The following is a 24,933-nucleotide window of genomic DNA, read 5'->3' on the forward strand; positions in this document are numbered from 1 at the left end:
GCTAACTCAGACGTTAAATCCGTCATAACTCCAACCATGTCAGCAGCCCATGGGGGAGCAGGTACGGCCGTAATAGCCATAGGTGGATCTATTGCTATACAAGCATCACATAAAGTAGACCCAGCGGCATGCGGCTTGGATAGTTTGTTGTTACACTTAGAACAGACAAACATCTTTTGAGCCGCTTTTGTTCTGTTTGACATGGATACACACAGTCACCCAGACACAGAGGGACAGCAATAAAAAGAGAATAGAACAGAAGGCTGGTATGGGACACAGAGGAAGAGGCACTCCCCACAGATTAGATTCCCTGCCAAACACCCCAGCTACTCACAACCTCTTGCCAGGGATGTAGCCAGGAGATCAGCCTTCTGTAATCACTGCATACAGCCTGTAGTGGAGAGATGCAGTGCTTTTTTTTTTTTTAGGTCAACACAGCAGCCACGCTGTACATGCAGCTCTTGCCGCGTTTTCTAGCCAGGGAGCCGCTCTGGAGACCGGGAGCCCGCGCTGTTAGGCTCCGCCCCATTTCTCTATGCCCTAAGGGCTAGAAAATGGCTGCCCCCGCCTGCAGGATCCTCTCCCCTCTGTGCAAGCCCCGCTGAGTAGGAGCCGCTAGCCGCGCTCATCAGCGGGGAGAGGGGAGAGAGTTGTATATAGTAAACAGCGCTATCGCGCTCTATCAAGCCAGCGCTGGCCGCAGGACAGGGGACGCGCAGATGATTTATACTCACTGCGCTCCCCTCCGGACGGCTCCTCTGAAACAGCACTCACAGGATCTTCTTTCTTCCGTGTGTGTGTGTGCTGTGTGCGGCAGTAAGGAGCGGTCAGATGCTTTTAGTGAAGCACTGCACACTCCTTCCTGCAACCCAGAAGGTTAACAGGGTGCCAGTAACCCGGACCCCACCTTTAGAGAGGTGGCGAAGGGTACTAAGAAAAGTAGTGTAAAAGATGTTAGAAATAATAAAATAAAAATAAAGAAATATATGTTAAATAAAATAATTGACTTGCTGGAGCACAGCAGGTTGTGACCAGCTCCAAGGCACATTTTCTAAACTGAGGGCTGGTGGGGCATAGAGGGGGAGGAGCTTCACACTTCTAAATTATTTAAAGTGCCGGCTCCAGCTATCCACGCCTCTATACTAGGGATGTGCAGGCTCGGATAGGTTCGAGTTTGCACGTGGAGTTCGGATTTTTCCCTCCAAAAAAACGGAACTCAGAACGAGGCAAAACGTCATCTTACATGGACGAACATCATCATTCCTGGTCTTTTGTCCAGGAATGATGATGTTCGTCCATGTAAGATGACGTTTTGCCTCGTTCTGAGTTCCGTTTTTTTGGAGGGAAAAATCCGAACTCCACGTGCAAACTCGAACCTATCCGAGCCTGCACATCCCTACTCTATACCCCAGCGTAAGCACCTCCAGTGTCCCCTAGTGGATGAAAGAGAAATTAAGGTTAAAGAACAAATATATATATATATCTTTTTTTAGATTACTTAGGATACCAGACATGTGGATTTGCAGTGTCCAGCCAGAGGATCCATATAAACTTCAAGTCACTACAGCTCACACAGAGGAGCAAAGTACCAATATTATAAGGCAGAAAATATACAATCTCTGCAAGTATAAAGGACTGACTGAGACTTTAATTAAGATTTACATTGAGAGTTAAGGTGCCTACACACATAGCAATGTGCTCACTATCAGACCTGAGGCACGATTTCCCCTGAACTCTCACCAGGCAGCTCCCCGGCAGTCGCGGTCACGATTTGGAGAAAAAAAATGTCCAATCTGGCTTAAGATCTATCGTGCATCCAGTACATTGTGTCCCAGATTGGCACATCTGCCCTACAGCACGACAGATCTGAAGATGCAATGTACGACGAGCGGGGACGCGCATCGTGAGTAGAAACCCGCGATTTGGGCATATTTTACATGATTTGTCATCACGATTCATCGAAATCGGGCAAATCGTGTAAAAAAAAAAAAAAAAAAAAAAAAAAAATCGCCATGTGTGTAGGCACCTTTAAGCTGGACACAGACATAGCGATCTGCACACGATGAGCCGATGTGTACGATTTCCCTTGAAACTCCCCCCGGCAGCTCTGCACACGATCTCCAAATGATTTGGTGTCCAATCTCCAAACGATCTCTCCTGCATCCAGACTTTCACAGTATATCATGCCCTACTGCACGGCAGATCTGACGATGCTATGTGCGACCAGAGGGGACGCGCATCGCATTGTGATGGTGAGTGGACTCACGATTTACTCCATTTGGCCATATTTTACACGATCTGTCGTTTCAATGTGTCAGAATCGACCAGATCGGGTAAAATATTGCTATGTGTGTGGCCAGCATTACAAGAAACACTCGGGATGAAGTGCAATACCCTGCAAATTACACACATCTTCATACTTACAGTATTTCCTGCATTCTTGGAAACAAGTGCAGTAGGAGGATTGAATAAAGTTTCATTATTTGAAACATTTAGTACTCTGGGGGAATCCCAGAATTAAAGAGTGCTACATGGAACATAAGTGAAGTGATCTGACCTTCCAGATAACCAGCCTATCTACTCACTAGCAAAACAATGCATTTAATTCCTTCATGCAAGTATAGGGTTACTCTGAAGCTATGTAGGTACTTTCTGTAGTGAGGAAGTACACCACAGACAGCTTTTATGGTAAAGGAAGAACACAGCAAACTCTCAGATTACATCACAAATCCAAAGAGTCCCCAGGTGTCTGTCAGAGTGCAGAGGGGAAAATACACAAAATACTTCACTTGTGGTCTAAACCTGCAGGATGTAATGTGACAAGAGATTGGGGGAGAAGCTGATAAAGTGGGTGAGGATAGAGCAGACAAAACCTATTGTTGTGTTTAAAGTTTAAGGCTAGCATACTCTCCATCATTACAATTGAAAGAGATTATATATATATATATATATATATATATATATATATATATATATATATATATATATATATACACACACATACATACATACATATATACACACACACACACACACACAGTACCATTAGCTTGCTGTAAGAAGTAGGACCAAATCAGTGCCTCAGGCTACTTATCACTGATCTTTATAGTAGGGGACAGAGGAAGGAATTCCAACACTTCCAAACCAGGTTGTAAAGCCAAAAGGACAGATAAGTGCAAGAATAGTTTATAGATAGTATGCTGGAAGGATTTGTGGTCACATCTCACTTCTACAATAAAACCTGGGGCAGGAGAGGGGGTACCTAAGGAGTTTGTGCAACATGGAAATACGGCCTATATCCATAATACAGTACGATAATGCCCAGGGTTTTGTGGTGAGTTCCTGGGTATTTCTGAGAATTTACAGAGTATGTGAAGACTGAAGTGTTGCTAGGTCATAACTGAACATTTACAAAGACAATGACTCACACTGACTGCCAAATGTGAAGCATTGCAGACACTATTTAAATATGGAATGATAATAAATACATATTCAACAGCAATTACTACAACATTCTGCCTTAATGTCCATTTCTTAACTCCAAAAAAGACAAAAGATTGTTTGGCCTCCCTCTACATGCAATACATGATAGATCATCCATTTTACTAGACATTAACAAGATCACTGTTTGGAAATCAATGTGATACAACTTTATGATAACTTAGTATAATATGTACATAGGTTGTTAATGGTGAGCTGGATGACCAAGCATGATTCTAGCCGCAGCTGGTCACAGCTTCTTACATATATAAAATGGAGCAACGAGAATGAAGACTAGCAAGTAATATATAACCCTCTCCTACCCTCTCCCCCCCCCCCAAAAAAAAAAAAACCACATCAATGTATGGTGCAACAAGCAATAGAGGGGGCTTCAAAGGTCCAGGGATTGCAAGTTTGTGCACCCTGTGGGACAACAAATGCCAGCATGCCATGCTGGGACATCCAATAACATTGGGACAGCTACAGGTCGCTATGTTATGGTGTAGAATAGACACACATGTCCTGTACACTGTGCTATAATCTCACCTGGTGTCAGGGTGATGGTCTCTGAGAATACGGGTGAGTGTGGGAGACCTGTGGGCGTCAGATACACCCGACTATGGGCTAATGAGCAGGCCCCAGTCTCCCATCTATCCACACCATGACAACAAACCCCTGCCGCCGCCGCCGCCTCCTCCAGCTCTCCGGACCCTCCTCTCCAGGAAGCCGCTGGAGGAGCCCTAGCCTGGAGACCAGGAGCTCAATACACCCAGGCCACCACTCCCTCCTGCATGTCACCCCCTCCTCCATGTCGCGGAGACCCCTTAACACGGGGATAGCTGTGTGATCACCCCCTGCTGCTGTACCTTGGAAGCCTTTCCCGGACTCCTCCGATCAGGTAAACCGTATTCTTCCCATCCAGGCCCGCGTCACCGAGAGGAGCACCGTTCCGGGCAGCCGGTACTTTCCACCAGCGATCCCCCTGAGGTTACTGTGTGTTGACTCCCAGTCTCTCTACGCTGCGGCCGCTTCTGCCACCATACACTACTGACCGTGACGTCGGGAAGGAGCTGGTGCGCAGGCGCAGCCGGCTTTTAACCCTTCCCATGCTATTACTGTCTCTTCTAGATCCTCCTCCTCCTCCTCCTGAGACCGAGGGGGTCATGTCCAGGCCGGGGTCAGACAGGGTAGTTCTGTCAGGTGTACTATGGCTGCCTTATACTGTGTTATTATTATAGTGATATTATGTGGGAATAACAGCTGATGGGGAAGGGTGGTATTTCTGTAATGCACTACTTCCCTGAGTCTTCTTCTCTCTCTTGTAGCTGTGTACAGTAGTTACAGCTGTCTGTGATCATACCCCCATAAATAAGAGACGACATTACCAGTTATTCTCCATTTAACTATTAAAAGATTAAGGATCACTATACAATATATTTTCATAACTTTAATTCCTAGTAATGGTGGTGACATCCATAGCTTCAGTAGTTTTAGGGGCGTATCTATAATGGGTGCAGGGTGTGCAGGGCCGGTGCTAGGGTATTTGGCGCCCTAATGCAAACTATTAAATTTGCGCCCTTCCTTCCAGTTTTCTACAAAGGGACAGTGCACGCCGTAGGCGCCCAGTGCACAAAGGGGCGTGGTCTCACAGAAATGGGGTATGGTCACACAATAGTATCCCCAATTCAAATGAAACCAAACAGTAGCACAATCTTATTCACATTACACCACACATAGTGCCGCTGATTCACATTACACCACATAGTAGTGTCCCTTATTCCCCTTACGACACACAGTAGTGCCCCTTATACACAATGCTCATAGTAGTGCCCCTTATGCAATTTTTGGCCAATTCAGCAATGGGTGCAATGATGGTGGAAAAAGACCTGATAAATCTGCGATAATAGTTGGAAAAACCGAGGAAGCACTGGATCGCTTTGAGGGAAAATGGCTGAACCCACTTTTGTATAGCTTCCACTTTACTCTGATCCATGAAGAATCCTTGGGAAGAGATGACGTAGCCTAGGAAAGAAATCTGGGTGACATCAAACTCACGCTTCTCCAGCTTAGCGTAGAGGCGGTTATCCCATAGATTCTGTAGAACTGGGCGTACATGCTGATGATGTTGGTCCAGCGACTGGGGGAAGAGGAGAATGTCATCCAGATACACGGCAACAAACTTCCCTAGGAAATACCAAAGGACGTTGTTGATGAGGTCCTGGAAGACCGCCGGAGCGCTGGATAGGCCGAACAGCATGATCAGGTACTCGTAATGCCCAGAATGGGTACTGAAGGCCGTCTTCCACTCATCCCCACTTATAATATGGATAAGGTTGTATGCTCCTCGTAGGTCAACCTTCAAAAAGATGTGGGCTTGGCGCAGCTGGTCGAAAAGCACCAAGATGAGAGGCAATGGGTATGAGTTTATTATGGTGATGTTGTTCAAACCTCTGTAATCAATACAGGGATGGAGAGATCCGTCTTTCTTCTCCATTAAGAAAAAGCCTGCTCCCACTGGTGATTTAGAGGGATGGATAAATCCTTTGGCCAATGCGCCCTCGATGTAATCTCTTATGGCTTATCCTCTGGAACGGAAAGCAAATTCAAAAGACCATTAGGGAATTGGCTCCAGGCACCAGGTTAATAGCACAGTTGTATGACCAATGTGGAGGAAGGACATCCGCCAGTTGTTTGGAGAAACCATTGGTAAAATCTCTGTATTGAACCGGGATAGCGGGAGAAGCTTCAGCCACCGCAGGTTTAACTGCCCAAACAGGAACTGCAAGACAGCATATGGCTCCACCGGAGGACCAGTCAATGATGGGATTATGATCCCTGAGCCAGGGGAGCCCAAGAACGATGGGCGCTAAAGGACACTGGAGGAGATAGAAGGAAATAGTCTCTATGTCCAGGACTCTGACTGACAAGCGGAGAGGAGGTGTTTTAAATTTTAAGCAACCACTAGAAACCAATCCTCCATCCAGCCCGCAAATAGGAATTTATAGGTTCAATGGAACAGTGGTGTTACATGTGCCGCTGTGGCTCTCTGCCTGATCTCAGTCTCTATTCTATCTACCTGGACTCTGACTGCTACGTGCAGTTACTCACCTGTTGGTAGTTTCGTTACCTGACCTCAGCCTGAGGGACCAATCACAGGAGACCTCTCCCTTCATAAGGGATTCAAGTCAGTTCCTGCCTGCCGGTAATATTACTAAGTTTCTACACCTAGTGGATGTTCACGTGGTCGCTGCATGCTGTGCAGTTCCTTGCTCCTGAACCCTTTTTCCTGTGTCCAGTATCCTGCCATTGTATACTTTTGTTCCCAGATTCAGTTCTCAGTGTCCTGCTGGATTCTTCCCTGTTCTCGTGTTCATCCCAGCTACGTATCTGTGCCTTGCCAAGACCCTCCAGTTTACCTTTTGTGTCACCTCTGATTTGTGTCTAGTCCCTACGTGTAACAGTGGATTCATCCTGCCAAGTTCAACTATATCAAGTACAAGGTCTGCTACAAACTTCAACCTGCATCCGCCTCTCCGTTCAACCATATCTTGTACTGGTTCTGTTACAAACTACCACCTGCAACCTGAATAGCTGGCCTGCCACTATCAAGGCCATATGCAACATTGCAGGTACAACATTATTTAGACCTGTATCCTGAGTAGCTGGCCTGCCACAACCAAGTTCATATACAGTATTGCAGGTACAATATTATTCCTACCTGCATCCTGATTAGCTGGCCTGCCACAATCAAGTCTAAATCCAGCATTGCTGCTTTGGAATTGTTCCAGCCTGCATCTTCAAAAGTTGGTCTGCTACAATCCATATCTGCATCCTGACTGTTTCTTTGCATGTCCACCTGTGCAGGTGAATTACTAGACTTCTGATCTTCCAGCTAGTTTCCAGCAGCAGACTCTAGCACACACCTGCACTTGTTTGATTCAGCTATTAACCCCTACCTTGCTTGCTGCCATTACACCAGGTGAAACTTTCTGTGGATTCCTGTTTACTGGGTACATCCATAACAGGTGGGAACACCCAGTGACCTGAAGAAAAGAAAGTCCATAAAATTGCCAGCTGCCCCTTTGTCCAAAATTGCTGAAGTGGTCAGGGTGGAACCTGCAAGTTGGATGGCTGCTGGAACCAATACTGAGTTCTTGGAGGAAATAGGAGGCAGGCCTAAATGCAATTCCTCCTGAACATTTAGGCCTTGCCTTTTACCGGTCTGAGCGGACAGTTGGTCATGGTATGCCCCTTGTCTTTGAAATACATGCAGAGACCTAGGGAACATCTCCTGCATCTCTCTTCAAATGACAATCGAGACGCACCAATTTGCATTGGTTCTTCTGGGTCAGAAGATGGAACCCAAATGGGAGAGCAAGGCAACTTGGTGGGAAGATTTGTTCCCGTATTCGTTTCTGAAGACGTCAGTCAATCATGATAGCCCTATGCATGAGGTCATCCAAGGACCTCATGGGCCGACTATAATGTTATAATTGCCAAAACCTGCTTCGTGTGAACCCGCTAGAACCCAGCTAGCAAGGTCTTCCACGGCTAACAACCGCTCGTTGTTCACTTACAACTAGCCGCGTTCACTGGTCCTTAGGTGGCCTACCTGGTCTTAATACTCGGGGTCGTAGCGGTTCACACGAAGGTTCAATGAAATCCAGTGGTGAGTGGGACAACAGGAACAACAACAGTTTGAGGAACGGCTTGGGAGCCAACGGTATGGCTAGTGAGCCGATGGTATATCTTAGGTGCTGATGGTGCGACAAGAGCTGGTAGCAGCAATTGGAGTATAAGTGGTGCGACTTTGAGAGCAGATGGTAGAAAGTTGGTAAATGAGTGATGTGGCAAGAGACAATGGTGTGGCTTGTGTGCCAGTGGTGCGGCAAGAGCCGATGGTGCAGCTTTTGTGACAATGATGCGACAAGAGCTGATGGTAGTAAGCTGGTAAGCGAATGATGTGGCTTTGAGAGCCGATGGTGCAGCTTGTGTGCCAATGGTGCGGCAAGAGTCGATAGTGCGTCTTATGTGCCAATGATGCGGCAAGAGCCTATGGTAGTAAGCTAGTAAGTGAATGATGCAGCTTTGAGAGCCGATGGTGCAGCTTGTGTGCCAATGGTGCGGCAAGAGCCAATGGTGAGGCGAGTGTGCTAATGATGTGGCAAGAGCCGATGGTAGAAAACTGGCAAGCGAGTGATGTGGCTTTGAGAGCTGATACACAAGTTTGTGTACTAATATGAATACTGCGGCTTTGAAAGCAGCACAGAAGCTGTTGGTGCGGCTAGGGAGCCGTCGGAGAGGCTGGAGAGCCGGAGGCAGCACGGAAGCTGCTAGTGCGGCTAGGTAGCCGTTGAAGAGGCTGATGAGCCGGTGGCAGCACCGTAATACTGCGGGAATACCAGAATTCTTCTCCACAAGGTAGTACAGAATGCTGACCATGCAGCTGAGCCGAGAGAGCCTACAGGAACGCTATAGTCGGTGAGACGGCAAAAGTCCAGTGTGTACAAATAGGAAGACCTCCGAATCACGCTGTGCTATGGATAGCATGTGACTTCTTGAGGTGTGCCAATCACCTAGCAACCAACGGCGCTGGAAAAACAGCATCAGTAAGAGGTAAACTGCTAGCGGAAAACAAGTTGTGACCGCGGCTTGTAACAACAGCACAGAGTAGTGATGTTAGTTGCTTTTAGTTATCAAGCTGTAAAAATAACCTTGTATTGTAGTTTGTATAGTAAGGCCAGAAAGTGTCATGCATGTAGTTAGTCCTATAAATTATAAACATACAACACTGAAAGGAATAATAATTGAAGAGGTGAGTGGATGAAGGTGTTATGTTTAGAAGAAACTGAGATATTTTATAGTTAAAGATAAATCTGACAGTTGACATGAATTGGACAAAATATATCAGTAGACTACCAACATTTAAATTGCTATTGTTACTATGATATTAGGGTCATAACACCTTCACCCATTAGTAAATTTAATCCACTTGCATTTTCAATTATTTTATTGTGTCTAAAGGCCCCCATACATCAGAGATCGATTGCAAATTGCACGATTGCTGCAATCAATCTCTGATGTATGGGGCCTTTAGTTTAATAAAAACAAAATCTGTGTTATTTATGCTTTAACTAGCAAGCCACCCCATCTTCGTACACCAAAGCCCCCTGCATCTCTTAACAACCTACGCAATGTCACCACAACCCCCTGCATGTCACCAGTGTCACCACAATCCCCACTGCTGCTGCTCTGCAGCTGGCTGGGGCCCGGCCACTAGGATGTGTTGGTAAGGTGCCTCCTGTTCACCGAGGGCATGTGGCTGTTATGAATGTACCTGCACTATTTACATGAGATCCCATGAGTTCGCTGATGGGCTCATGAAATAGGCAGGGATCCACAGAATAGTTTTACCTGTCCTGGAGTAATGGCAGCAGGCAAGGTAGGAGTTAATAGTTGAGTCAAGCATATGCAGGTGTGTGTTAAGGTGCCCATAGCGATGCAATCGGAAATGCCGATCTGCCATTTGGAAACGCTGACCGACCACCATCGATGTTCAGCGATCCTTTGCAGGATCGCTGAAATTTTACATGCTAAATGTCCCAGATTTGACGATCACGATAATATTTTGATCATGATGTTGGATTTCTGCGATCCTGTGATGCCGGGCTGCAGGATCGCGGCTATCCGTTGCTGATATATGGGGCCCTTTAGAGTCTGTTGCTGGAAACTAGGTGGATGATCAGAAGTCTTGTAATTAACTGTCACAAAGTAGAGGAAAGTTGATATTTTTAAGCAGCTTACAGTGCATGAGGCAGCCAACAGTCCCAACGCGTTTCGTCACTATGACTTCATCAAGGGGATGAAGTCATAGTGACGAAACGCGTTGGGACTGTTGGCTGCCTCATGCACTGTGGAGAACTACCTCTCTCCTTTAATCAGATAAGCTGCTTAAAAATATCAACTTTCCTCTACTTTGTTTTTATCTATTTACTGCCAGTCGTTGTTTTTATGGTCATATTTATTTATATTTTTATGTGCACTGTTTTTCAATAAATTGTCATAATTTTTATTATACTTGGCACTAGCACTTTGTTTCAGATTCATTCATATTTTTGCACTAGCACTTTGTTATCTATATGAGTTCAACAATTTTTATTTAGATGTAATCAGATATATCATATTTTGCACTAAGCACCTTGCTATTTATTGGTTTGTTATATTTATTAATTAGCGTGGAACACGCCCCTCTATATGGTCTGAGGTATAACTACATTTGGAAACCATTAACTTATCCACTGTACATTTTACTGTGTGTGAATTTACACATCTAGCAAACTAGTCGCCTGATTGTCAATTCTCTTGTTTTTCAATATATATATATGTATATATAACATCTCTATAGAGATATGGGTTTCTGTATAGCAAAAAATCATTCCGTAACTTGTTGACACACGGCATTTCCTTTTGGAACGTGCTTAAAATGCTTTATAAGCAAGAGCTTATCAATTCAGCTGTTTTGTGTGTGTGTGTTTTGCTACATCAACAATTTGTCAGCAGCCGATTGACAGCAACAAATTTAGTAGTTCCTTAAAGGGAAAAAGAATAACCACAGTTCATTTGTAGCTTGGTTGTAGAACATTACGCAGCTGGGACTTATAGCCTTAATTAACAAAGGTTCTACTTCAATAATACCCCTTTTCCACCTAAATTTCGGGTCTGACCCGGAGTTGGAACAAAGGACCTCATTCAGAGTTGGTCGTAAGCGGCCGCTCGGTCGTACGCATCTGATGTTTCCAAACCACGCATGTGTATGGTTAGTTGTGCGTACGAGACCTTGCGATCCAAAATGCTGTCGATCGTACGGCTTACGTGCAGGAAGTGGCTTCCGAGAGTTGATTGACATGAAAGGCCGTTTGTGGGTGTTGACGGGGGGAGGTGGTGGTCTAAAAACGCAGGCGTTCCTCACCGTTTTCAGGGCGTTTTAGGGGCGTACATAAATTTCCTGCTACGACCGACATAGAAGGCCGGAAGTAGTAAAACGTCACTCTGCGAGCAGGTTAGAGGCCTGGCTGATCGTACAGCTTGAGGTTGGGTACGTGCTCTCTCAAGCCCCTTAGTACAATTGATACTATCGAATGTGACTGATGTTATGTTTGATGTTTCTATTTTGTGCCACACAATGCAAGCAGCTAATAATCGTTTGTTGTTGCTAATAACACTGCTAATTGGCTTGTAATTGATTCAGTTGCTTTTGCATTAGAGAATAATAAGAATAAATATATTTCATGGGGATGGCGTATTCTATGCGTTTTTTTGTTAATTTTTTATGTAATTTGCACACAACACAAGCGGCCGCAACCATCAGAAGAAAATTAACATACAGCGACTGACAACGATTGACTCTAGCTGCTATCTCTCGCTAGCTAGAGGAGGTGCATTGTTCACGTATGGGCGTCACTTTGGTTGTGGTATACAACAAGTAAAACACTGCGCACTGGAGTTACAACTGTGAGGTGGGATGTGCTGCTGAATGAGGGGGGTGTCTGCCCTCCCTCGATAGCAGGTAAACACAAACACAATGTATTCAGCGCACTATCCCTCTAGGTAAAATGAATGAGAATCAAGTGTATAATGTAGTCAAAAAAGTATGTCATTTATTGTATTAGACACTAATAAATAGCATGCATGAATAAAAATGGAGCTTGACTGTTTTTTTTCCCCCTGAGTGGGTGAGAAATATATGGCCTGTGGCTGGGCTTGCTGACCACAAGGTAAATGGGAGGTTGGTGTGGATGGGACTGTCTTAGGTAGACAATACGGCGTCCCGCTGTTGTCTGAGACAAATATAGTCACTGGGTGGCTGGATGGGTCGGTGCCCGGGTGGTCTTCAGTGCAGGTGGAAGACCACTGGGGCCGTGGAGCTAGGCGTCTGGACCAGTAGGTCAGAGCTAGATCCGGACCCAGGCGTCCTCTGGTGAGAGAGGAGACGCCGTCTGTGGGGAGGGGAAAGCCGGTCTCAACCAGGCTGACCCCTCCACTTCAGACGCCTTACCTCTCACTTGCCGCCTGACGTGGCTGGATCCCTCCCGGACCTGTCCTCTTTGTCCGCGGTTCCTGCTGGATGTTCTCTGACTGTACGGCTGACGTGTCTGATCTCCGTCCTCGTGCTGCTACTTCCGCATCAGGTGATGCTGTCACGTGACTGGTTCCGGGCACCGACCCATCCATATATATATTTATATGTAGCAAGTAATAATATAATCAAAAATATAATTTGCTTAGTCCCTTTGTCTGGAACGCTCTTTGAATTTGAATATCTCAAATATTAAGATATTAATGTGATTCTTTTGCAATGGATTTCAATCAGCAATAAATTACATAATTTGTAATAAAATGAAATTTGATGAAAAAATAAAACAAAAACCATAATAATGCTTTGGTATAGCTAACCTGAAAATGTCAAGAAAACTACTAGAACACAGAGCTGGCACAGTGACCCGGGAGGGAGCGGGTTAGGTATGACCGCCGCTGGCTGCTATTCTCACGCACTACTGGTGGTCAGTGCCCTAGCCATGTTCGGACACCGTTTACTTTCTGCCAAGTTCGGCTCCTGATTGGCCAACTGGCTGCGTGACGTAGCTATTACATAATGAGGGAGGGGGCGGAGGCTGCACAACATGTGAGGTTCCTGCCATAGGGGGCGCTTCCCTCACCTACTTTCTCCAACTCGTCAATTCCAGGCTCGCAACTCCCAGCCAATCAGCACTGGGTTTGTACCTCATAAGCAACGCCTCTTTTCTCTGCTTTCCACGAGAGCTGCCGGCAGCCGCTGGTTGGCGGGAGGCTTGGAGACGGTGAGGCAGAGTAACAGTGTATTATCATTTGCATCTATAGAGGCTCAGCTTGCAATACCCCTTGGAAATGGTCCATTTTGCTTCAGAGTCCATGGCCAATTATATTATCGCACTAACAAATTGGCGAAATGTTACAATAAAAAAATCCCCAAAAACGATAAAAGGCCGTGGCTTAGCCGATTATGTTTCACACACCTCTTTTATTACCCAATTCCGTCGTATTAACATATGAATTAGCCATTATCTAGCGAAGTATTTTCCGTATCTATGTTCTAGGTTCAAATTGGCTAAACGTTCACCACGGGCATACTAGTACTTTAAATAATTTGTGATCGCTGTTTTTAAGGTGTACATTTACTAAAGTGAGAGATTTTAGAAGTGGAGATGTTGCCCATAGCAACCAATCAGATTCTAGCTATTATCTTCTAGAAGGTGCTAGTTAAATGTAGAATCTGATTGGTTGCTATGGGCAACATCACTTCTAAAAACTCTCATTTTAGTAAATATACCCCTTTGACTCTGATGATATTTTGTAATGTAATTATGCTGTTGTGTTACCATGTGACTATATTTTCAGCAGGTAGCAACAAATCCCTACCTAATTAAATACTATCCACATTTCACTGCACCATGGTGAAAATAAATGTATGGCTTTTCAAAGAAGAGTGCGCGTTACTAATACAAGTGTTGCTTTACGCAACCACAGGGTGTGGTTTTGTGAGGCTGTTAGTTCAGGGAATTTTATTAACTTTTGTTTGAAGACTAAGTAAAAGCTTAGAATGTACAAAAAAAATTCAAAAATATTGTGATTTTTTTTTTTTTGCCATATATCTTGTAAAACAAAATCACCATAGAAATATTAATGGAAAAAAGTTATTGTATCAAAAATCTTGACACTGGGCCTGACTCAGAGATTTACGTAAACCCAATGGTTTACGTACAACTCTGCTGGTTGGGGGCCTGCATGTGCGCATGCAGTGGCATCACAAGGGGGTTGCGAGCTGCACCCAGGTATCACCCGCCAAGGGATGACACCACCAAAGTGCAGACTCCCCCTCAGTGACAGGAGCCGGGTGCTGCACTGTAGAATTACGTGCAGCACTAGGCACCTGTCACAGTAACGCTGCCGGCACTACAGGTACAGTGGTCCCCGGGGACAGCCCGCACCTCCCGGATCCCCGGAGACCCTTAAACCGGGGTTCAGGTGTGTGGCCACGTGCTCCCACACATGAGGCAACGCCCCTTCTCAAGAGGCCACGCCCCTTGCACTGCGCACATTGCTCCGCTACCCGCACCGGGTGCATCTGAATGTAGGGACACCACTGTGCGCATGACCTGTTCCGCGCATGTGCAAAACTAGTCCTGCTTTATCACACGCAGTGATCCCAAGCTGCAGCATGATTATTATGCTGTGGCCGTTTGGAGGCAAGAAAGGGGTTGTGCCAGCCTGTGTTCCCGGAAAATGGGAGCGTGTCACCCCCGTTTCCTTGGAGTGCTGAGGCCAGGGTCTGCATCGGAGAAGGGCAGGAGGCGGCCATTCTGAGTACTCACATGGCCGCTGTTGATATGATGCATCTTTGGAAGCAGCACTCAGATCACAGATGCTGACATGAGACTTTATTTTTCTCTCAGATGCCTCCTGCAGCATTAGCATATTTACACATCGTTGCTGTATCCAAAGACGCACCTGTGATGTGTATTGTATCCATCTCTGAATCAACAGGCCCACTGTTCCAATGGCTGCAAAGATTGCTCCTTAATTTACTATAGCATTTGATATTTATATGGTATTTATAATAAATGTATGATAGCATATGACATTAATAATATAGACTTTTAAGTGCCATTTTGTATTTGTAGTATATGTTATATATATTTTTAGGTATATATATTAAGCTAAGCTATATGAAAAATTGTATCTAGAAGTTTTGTGAAGTCTGTAAACCGGTGGTGGCCAACCAGTCAGAGGCAAAGAGCCCAAAAATATTTGTAGCTATGTCAAAGAGCTGAGATCATGCACACGCCGAAGGCGCACGTGCAAAAAGGTATGATGTTTGTAGGAGTATGTAAAATCGCATGCACACAATCACTTTGGAGGTAACTATTAAAGGGACAGAAAAAGCCAGAACAATATGAAAAACATTGAAAAAGCCAGATCCACATAAAATACACTGAAAAAGCTACAGCCACATAAAATACACAAAAAATAACATCCACAAAAAATACATAATAAAAAAAACAGATCCACATTATACAATCCAAACCCCCGGTGTCACTCCAGCCCCTCCATGTGTCACTTTAGCAGCCTCTCATGTGTCACTTCAGCCCCCCATTTATCACTCCAGCAGCCCCCCCATGTGTCACTCCAGCAACCACCCCACCTCGTGTTTGGGCAGTAACATCGTGTTTGGGGCGTAACATCACCACATCGTCCATACATGACTCTGCAGCAGCTCCTGCATCAAAGGACGTGTCTCCTCTGAACAGCTGTGCGCTTATCAGAGGAGGCAGTCAGGGGAGCTGCATCAGAATAATGGAAGAGCAACAGGTTGGCCACTGCTGCTGTAAACTATGAACTCTATAATAATACTTTTTCCAAATTTCGAACTAATACCACTTTCAAACCTAAAATCCCGACTTGGACCTGGGACACTGAGCATGGGTTGAAGCCGGGCTAACCCTTTCACAATAGGGGGATAATCCGGGTTATTCCTGGGTCGTCATTCTTCACACTGGACCCGGGTCTTACGGCATTCAGTTGGCACTTAGAGATGATGTCTCACTGGGCATGGGGCTGAGCTGGGTGGTGTGGCACTGATCTGGCACAGCAGACAGCATTAGGGCTCCTTCCTCTCATCCCTCAGAGTCCTGACTCTGATGAGCCCTCTCATCTCTGGCAATGTGGCAGACGTACGGCACACAACTTTAGTGACAGCCACACCACACCACCGCTCACTGCTGTGCTGACTGAGTGAGCAGTCCACCTCCGCTTATGATGGCTGGTGGGCGCGGCTGAAGGGGCAGGCGGCGTTTTGCTGCACTGCGCAACATGACCTCTGACATCATGCACCTCATCTTGTTAAGAATTCCAAAGACCACTCTTAGTAAGCCAGCTAATACTCAGGGTATCGAGGTCTTCCACCACTAACAACCACCCGTTGTTCCTTTAGAGGTTAATTGTTCACCGGTACTTAGGCAGCTGCCTGGACTTACTGCTCGGAGTAGTAGTAGCTTACATGACTGTTGGTTGGAGCCCAGTGATTGTTGGTTGGAACCCAGTGATGAGGAAAGGAGTTGGAAGAGTAGGAGTAAATGGTGCAGCTTAGAGAGCTGAAGATGTGGCCTGTGAGTCGATGCTGTGCCTGGAGTTGATCTAGAAGTAGGAGAAATGCTGTTTCGACTGTGTGAGTCAATCGTCCATCTTTGGGAGTCGATGTTGCGACTTTAATGCCGATGGTGCAGCTTGAAACCGGTAATAGAAGTTGGTAAACAAGTGATGAGCAAAAGGTGTGACTTTGAGAGTCGATGTTGCGGCCTAGACGCCAATGATGCAACTTTGGGCCATTGGTGAAAGTTGATGAATTAGTGGTGACGAGAGATGCGGCTTTGTGAGCCGGTAATGTGGCTGGAAAGCCAGGGAAGAGATGCGGCTTTGAGAGCCGGTAGTGTGGCTGGAGAGCTGGTGGCAGCGTGCAAGCTGCTGATGTGGCTGAGAAGCCGATGGGAAGGCTGGGAAGCCGATGGCAGCGTATAAGCTGCTGGGAAGCTGGAACAATGATCCACCAGGAGATACAGAATGCTGACCATGCAGCAAAGCCGAGAGAACCCACAGGAACACTATAGTGGGCGAGGAGGCAAAAGGCCAGTGTGTACAAATAGGAGGACCATCCAATCACGCTGTGCTAACGATAGCATGTGACATCCTGAGGTGTGCTGATCGCCTAGCAACGGAGTGAACCGGAAGAACAACATCCTGAGAAGGTGAACTGCTCGAGGGAACCAAGTCGTGATCGCGACTTGTAACATATCTGAACCGAGTGCTCGCGTGCTCAGCGGTGCCCGTCCCGGGATTGGAAGCTCCAATCCCGGGATTCAAATCCCGGCAATTTTAGCCCCAAATCTAGGAATTGGCCACCCTATGTCTGGGCTTAAATCTTCAAGTTATTACGTTTTTTTATGTGATGTTATCCAAATCCATCCAGTGAGAGGCCCAAATCTTTTGGCCTCCCTGGGTCAAAGTTCTGCCTGGCGCACTCTGCCGTATGGTCCAACCGGGACTCCAACCACTCTATTAGGCATCCCAGACCAATTCCCATCCCTCTGTGAAGTTTTCAACCAAAGCATCTAGTGGAAGGACCTGGGTCAAAGTTCTGCCCAACGTACACCAACAGGAGGTTTGATTCTGGGATCCAATGTTACCACTCTGAAGTTTCATAAAAATCCATCCAGTGGAACACTCAGAACAGGGTCCCGGTAAAAGTTCTTCCCAGCGTACACCAATGGGAGATCCAACCAGGACCCTAACCCCCCTAAAACCCAACCAGGATCCAACTGGACCACCTTGCGTTGGTTTCATCCCAATCGGTGCAGGGGTGTCTGAATGCATAACTGAACAGACAAACAAACAGAACAATTAATTTTATATATAAGATTTGTCGCATTGTCGCTATGTGGTCTAAACTATGTAAGATTTGGCAGCTTTACATTGAGAGCTGTGAAGATATTCACAAACAAACATATATATATATTAATATTACTGTACTTTAATCCCAGTGTGATCTGGAAAAAAAGAAATAAATTTAGTTGTTAAAAAAACTGGGGAACTATTGCATTAAGATAAAATAAATACGATGCCTGAGACTAAAACGTTCACATTCTGCTACATATTATGCCGAATTCTGGCGATACATCATACTTTACCGTGGCTTCGCTTACTATCCTACCTCACCCCACTCACTGACACAGACCTGGGGTGAGATATCTACAGGTGAAAGTGTTTTTTATTTCTAAGCATTGTTTAAGAATTAACATAGTAAAGATATCTACAAAGGTGGGGAATCATGCTTCTCAGATAATTGAATTCCCCCCAAGAAGACCAATATGTTACATTAGATCAGTAGTTCTCAAACACTGTCCTCAGTACCCCCACACAGGTCGCGTTTTCCATGTCCCATAGCAGCTGCACAGGTGTATTAATTACTCACTGATATATTTTAAAAGAGACACGGGTGCAACTAATTATTTCACTTGTAATTCTGTGACTAGACCTGCAAAACATGCACTGTTTGTGGGCCTGATTCAGACCCGTTCGCTATATGCGTGCGCTCGCAGGCGGCCCGATGTTCTGCATGCGCACGCTACGTTCTGCGCGTGCGCGAACTACTCACTGCGATCGCATACCGCTCGCTCGCCCTGCAATGACAGCCCAGTGTAATGAGTAACAGGAGAGGCCATTTGTGGGTGGTAACAGGGGCAGTCCAGTAAAAACGGGAGGTTGGCGATGCAAACGCAGACGTGCCAGAGTGTTTCAACACCGTTTCAGAGGCGTGCATAATTAACAGGCAGCGTCATAGTATACGTCACTTGGCTTTTTTTTACACTGAAATGCTCGCTTAGCTTGCGGTAGGGTAAGGCTACCACAAGCACTGCGTTCGCATCTGATGGTCCTCGATGTACCAATGTTTTTATACACTTCCTGGAGATGATGTGTGCCAGAGGGCGTCTCTACATACGCTAAGGGGTGTCTGCATACGCAGAGCGATCGCTCGCACAGCCAAAGTGGGTGTGCTTATGCCTTGGCGAGCAATCGCATCCCATGATGTCAATTTGGAAAATTTGCAGCATACGCATCTGAATCAGGCCCAAAGTTTGACAACCTGTGCATTAGAACATCTGGGGTTTCCATTATACTGCTAGCAGTGATTACAAATAAATGGTGCTATAATGACAGTTGTGTTCCTCATGCACCAATTCTTAAGCTGGGTACACACTGACAGATATATTGGCCGATCAATTGATTGTATCTGCTGCCCGTCGGGCAGTGTGTACCCGCGATATGTTGGTGATCGTCGGCGTTCACTGACATATCGCATTGGCTGTGCTGCACAGCCGATGGACAGATATGTCTGCAGACATATCTGTCCATCGGCAGGTGGCGGTCGACAGACCGCCTGTACACACACAGCAGCAGCCGTGAGGAGGGGGGCGAGACAAGCTCTCTGTCTGTGTGTCCGGGCCTGGGTACTGGCGTCCCAGGCCCGGACACACAGACAGAGAGCAGGGGCCCACCCACTCCTACCATCCGGTGCCTGCTCCTACCGCCCTGCGCCGTTCAATAAAGTGATAGGGTGTGACCCTCCCACTCCTAGCGGTGCCCGCTATCACCCCCTTGAATTAAAAGTCAAAAGGGGCCCTGATCCCCCGCACCGCATAATAAACGTGAGTGACAAAGGGGCCCGGCCACTCTGCCTCCTACCACTACACCGTCTCCGCGGGTGTGCAATAAAGTTTTGTTTTTTTGAGAGCTGGTGCACCTGACGTCATGACGTCAAGGCGCTCAAAGAGGGGGAACTGTTGCACATTGAGGACGAAGCAGCCAGGCCCAGAACAGAGGTAAGGGACTACCATGTGGATACGGGGGCTGACTGGAGAGTGGAGACGAGAAGCTAAGCAGGGCAGGAGAGACAGAAGGTGACTGGCTGGGGTAGGGAAACACCGCAGGGCTAGAGAGATTTGAAAAAAAAAATGTTTTGTGTAGGAATAAGGTGGGGGTGGGGCCCGCCTATTTTGTCAGTCGGGCCCCTTAATTTCTGATGGCAGCCCTGATACCTGGGTAAATAAATGCAGATCTTAATTGATGGCACTTTGCAAAGACAGAGGTTGCAGGACAATTGCTGGCCTTTCAGCCTTGTTTATCAGCCTGGCTGCTGTTTACTTTGAGAAAGTGTTCTTAGCTGCAGTCTATAGATTTGCTCATTCCAGTTTCAGGATTTTGAAAGACTTTTCTCACCTGAATTATCTCTCTGGTCTGACACCCCTTAGGGGGTCTATTTACTAATCATTGTTAGGAGACAAAGTGAATGAGATAAGGTACCAGCCAATCAGCTCCTTACTGCCATCTCACAGGCTGTGTTTGAAAAATGACAGTTGGGATCTGATTGGCTGGCACCTTATCACCTTTCACTGTCTCCTATCACTGCTTAGTAAATAGACCAGTCCCTTTTTATTTATATATTCAATACTTGGTAATTCTCAGCTTAGTATCTTCAGTAACTTTTCAGGGCAGATCATTAAATGTAATTGGCGTAAGTGAGAGAAGACTTTAGATTCGTATGGATTTCCCTCACCAGATAACAGTCCTGCTGTCTCTCTTCAAAAGGACTATAGCATCTGTTCCAAGGCCACATGGGAGCTTGCACTTCACATTTTATTGTGTTAAACCTAACCATAAGTGATGAAGGCTGAGCGATCTGATGACATTGCCTGGAATTTCTGCATAGTTTTATAGGCTTCTTGTCACAAAGAAAGGTTTTGGAAATGTATGAGATGATTTTCAAGTAAATAAACACACAGAATCTCCCAATACACTGATGTTAGCCAGTAAAATAAAGACTTGAAATGTACAATTAAAAACAAGAATATAATTATCCTAAAGAAACGAAATGACAGACTGCACACAGGGGTTTGAAAAAGTGTATGCAAATGTAAAATGATAAATCATTTAATGATATATTTAAGTGATGCCAAATGAAAGTGAAAAGTCCATATAATATGTGGACTATTATATTATGCTGTAAACCAAGTCATGTGTCTACTGTATATATCTAGCTCAAGTGCAGCAGAGATCTGCAGTGAGATGCTGCCAGGGCCGAAACGAGGGTTTTTGTGACCCGGGCAAGACAGTAATTTGGCACCCCCCTCGTAATTCCCCCATAGTAATGCCCCCTTCAGCAGTGCCCCTATTGTAATGATCCCTAAAGTAGTGCCCATATAGTAATGTTCCTGTAGTAATGCCCCTGTAGTGCCCATATGGTAATGCCCAGAGCCGTAGCTAGACTTTTTGGTGCCCTATGCCAGAAAGAGCATTCGTGCCCCCCTCATTTTTCAAAGGGACATAATGCACCCAAAAAAGGGCAATGGCTTCATGGGGAGGGGCCAGGGAAGAGATTGGAGAGGCCAGGAGATGTTGGGGAGGAAATAAGAGGAAGTTACAAGCAAGAATGATAATAAACAGAAATTTGACAGGCCCAAACAGCGCCACCTGACCTGTGGTGCCCTATGAGATGGCACCGGCCGCACTACCCTAGCTACGGCCCTGGTAATGCCCATATAGTAATGTCCCCTAGCAATGCCCCTGTAGTGCCCATATAATAATGCCCCCTAGTAATGCCCCTGTAGTGCCGCTTCCAAAAAACAATACTTGCCTTAAACCCCGATCCTGCATCCGCCACTGTCCGGTCTGCCTGGCTGCTGCTTGGAACTATGGGAAAGACATTATGACGTCTCTCCCATAGTGCCCGGCCGTGGGGAGAGCCGGAAGCTGGGGTTCAGGAGAGAACTCCAGCTTCTGGCTACCGGGGTGATTGACGACCTTTAAAATGAACATAGCTGTCGCAAAAAAAATTGCTGTTCTCATCGATACCAACTATTTTTGTGAACAGGGAACTTCTAAGTTCATTGAGCCTGATTCAGACACTTCCTGTTTTCTCCACCACATGTGGCATGACACTGCCATAGTAGCAGAATCTTCACAGTTGTGTTGGTGGTTAATGTTCAGGACGAAATGTAATTCATTGGCATTCTGCCTTTTCTTGTTTTAAAAATGTTTATAACCATGAAGCTAAGGAAAGGATTGAGTTTTTTCGGGGGGGATTGGGATTTTCATTTCAAATGCTGGTAATGTGTGCTTCTTCAGAGAGAGTGGAAGCTTTCATAAATAGTGAGTACATACATTTCCTTTAGTCCTACTTGCTGACTTTTTTTAAATGTTCTCTTCAAGAGATCCTGGAGGGTGACATCGATGTGGAAGATACAGGAAGCGCATCATTGGTGCCTCAGACCGGCCGCATTTCCAGGATCTAGGAACTTGGAGCCTGATTTAGAGATGGGCGGAATTGCAGAGCGGCACACAAGCGGCTGTGCAATTTTGCCCATCTAAAATGCTATTGCAGCAGGAGGTGTCTGTAGGACCGAGGTCGCAGCCTGGGGTCACCATTGCAATTATCACGACCGGTTGCTACTGTGGCCACACTGTGGTAGCTGAAGCTTACAGGAGCCTGACCGGGTCCTGGTTACTTACCAGGCCAGGATATCTGCATCCATCGACGCAGACCCTGGCCTCGTCCGTCCCAGAAAACATGCGAGCAAGATCCTAGGGTCAGTTCTGCACATACACAGAATGGGTTCTGCGCATACGCAGACCCCAAAACATCAGAGATGTGTGCTAACCTTCGGGTTAGTGTACACAGGGTCGTAACTAAGGTAGTGCGACCAGTACCATGGCACAGGGAACCACGGGGCAAAGGGCGCTGTTTGGGCCTGTCAATTTTCCTTTTTATTATCATTCTCACTTGTCGCTTCCTCTTATTTTATCCCCAGCATCTCCCGGCCTCCCCTATCTCTTCCCTGGCCCTTCCCCATGAGGCATAGGCCCTTTTTCATGTGTACAGGTTGAGTCTCCCATATCCAAGATGTTTGGGACCAGGGGTATTCCGTATTTTGGAATATTTGCATATCTTATTGAAATATCTTGGAAATGGGACCCAAATATACACACAGAATGCATTTATGTGTTATATACACATTATACACACAGCCTGCAGGTATTTTTATACAATATTTTCAATAATTTTGTGGCTCAAGCAAAGTTTGTGGCTCAAGCAAAGTTTGTGTACAGAATGAAATTCATTTATGTTTCATATACACCTTATACACACAGCCTGAAGGTAATTTTATACAATATTTTTAATAATTTGTGCCTTAGACAAAGAGGATTTGCAAAATTCCCTGATTGGTGTGGGTTCCTTATCCTGTCCACCCCTCCTACCTTCCTCTGATGTCATGTTCCTGATGGACACATGCTGGCTTGGCTCTGTGCCGACTGCCAAAATTCAGAGAGGAACAAAGGAGAGCAAATAGAAGGAATATTGACCAGGTAATTGGTTTAAGTCCTGAGTGTCCCCTGCAGAGGTGGAAATTAAACCATGAGGTAATTTTTCTGTGAGATGTTACATTGCTCTACTGGTTTCTACCTGTGTGGCTAGGTCCGAATAACGAATGGATAAAACAGGCATATGGACAACGGCTAAACATAATGGCTAAAAAGTATTAAACATTACATTTCCTCACATTATTACAGTATATAATATACCTGCTAATGCAAAAGTATAAGTCCTGTGAATGAACACACATACACCAGCAGACGGATAGGGGAACGAAAGGACTAAAAAGTTAATTAATCGCTGCAGAGAATGTGATGCTGCAAATGCATTTTTAACTCACATCCTCACATTCCTCCCTCACTTTTTAGGCCTTGTCCCAAGTGGGATCAGGAAACATTACTGACTGTGCGAGGTGATGGTGCAGGGTAAAGAATCTTGTGGGTGAGTGTACCACCATAGTCCCTTAGAGTAATGTCACATAAGACCCAGGCTGTGAGAAGCAGTCTAGTTAGACAATCCGCAAGTACAAAATCACAATATAACATGTCCCCTTTTACTACTAGAGGAATTAGCAATTTCCTCAAGTCAAACGTTAGGTGTTTCCCCTTCACATTACCACAAATCTTTCCCCAAAGCCTACCAATCGGGCGTCCTAATACCCTCACTTCTGGAACACAGGGGCAGTGGGTACCTTCCCCCTTCCCTCCTTGTACAAGTAACAGCTGCCCATGGGCAGGCAAATATTGGGGTTCTGTACATGACACATCCGCAGCAGTGTCCATTCCCTTCTCCCACAAATACCAATTGGAGGGCTGACAACTTTCAGTGCAACATGTGGGCTCCTTAATGCCTGTGGCCCAGGATGAACCTTCTATTTGGAACAATGCAGTTGGTAGCTGTAGAGGAGCCACCAGGACAGGCTGGTCCTTTCCTGGCCCTCCCCCCTCAAAAGCCAGTGTCTCACCTGGAACTCCTTCTGAGCTGTCTTCCTCCTTGGTAACCCCCTCTACTAACCCAGTTGGCTGGAAAACTAATGGGGTACCACTCAGGGTTTTAACCGCTGAAGACTCCAAGATTCTCTCCACAAATGCCTCATATTCTGCGAGCTGCAGGGGGCTGGGTTGTATAGTGCCTTCTCCCTGGGGTAGGAGAAGGGGTTGCAAGTGGTATCTCCTGACATCCACTTGATTTGTATTTGCTTGAATTTGCTTAGGGCAGGCAAGTCCCCAGGCACATAGTTATAGTCCATAACACTGTCAGGGTTATTACAGTGTAATAACATATCCCCTTCTAGTTTATGCTCTGATATTATGTTAACAGTCTTTGCTACCTGTGCCCCTTTTATTTCACAGGGTTCATACCAGCATTTAGATTGCAGCTCCTTCTTTTCCAAATAGCTAAGTGGGAATAATCCTTCAAAACCTTCAGGTGGAGTT

Source organism: Taudactylus pleione, unplaced genomic scaffold, assembly GCF_031769625.1.
Source record: "Taudactylus pleione unplaced genomic scaffold, aTauple2 ptg000835l, whole genome shotgun sequence".
NCBI lineage: Eukaryota > Metazoa > Chordata > Amphibia > Anura > Myobatrachidae > Taudactylus > Taudactylus pleione.